Source organism: Charadrius vociferus, unplaced genomic scaffold (assembly GCF_000708025.1).
Source record: "Charadrius vociferus isolate BGI_N301 unplaced genomic scaffold, ASM70802v2 scaffold459, whole genome shotgun sequence".
NCBI classification, from domain to species: domain Eukaryota; kingdom Metazoa; phylum Chordata; class Aves; order Charadriiformes; family Charadriidae; genus Charadrius; species Charadrius vociferus.
In genome coordinates, this window is record NW_009650249.1 from 1,979,453 (window position 1) to 1,980,030 (window position 578).

Consider the following 578-nt stretch of genomic DNA (forward strand, 5'->3'; position numbering starts at 1 on the left):
GGAGGTGTCCCTGCCCAGGGCAGGGGGGGGGGACTAGGTGATCTTCAAGGTCCCTTCCAACCCAAACCATTCTATGATTTTATGACCACCAGGGAGCCCCTCTATCCCTCCCCAAGCCCCTCAGACTGGGGAATTGGCAGCCCCAGACCCTCCTTCACCATTTACCCCCAGACCCTCCTTCACCATTTACCCAACCAAGGGAACCCCACCAACACCATGAGCCCCGTCCAGAGTGGGGACCCTGGGATGCCCCCAGGGCTGGGGAAGATGCCCAGGTCCCCACTGCTCTCCCTCCCCTCAGTGCAGCCCACAGGAAGGGGTCGACTCCTCTGAGGGCAGCTCAGGGTCCCCAGAGGTGCTTTGAGTGTGTTTGCTGTGAAGTGGGTGCCTTTGGAAAGGCCAGGTTGGGTCCCCAAGTGATGCCTGTCCCCAGAGCAGCTGATGATGCTGTGGGTAGCCTGGGGTCAGCTGGCACCCAGCTCCAGGAGAGGAATTACTGAAGCCTTGACGTTTTTCACAGTTGAATGCTTCTTGTGCAGCCAGATGTGGCCTTGCTGAGAGCTGCCAAGGGGACACAT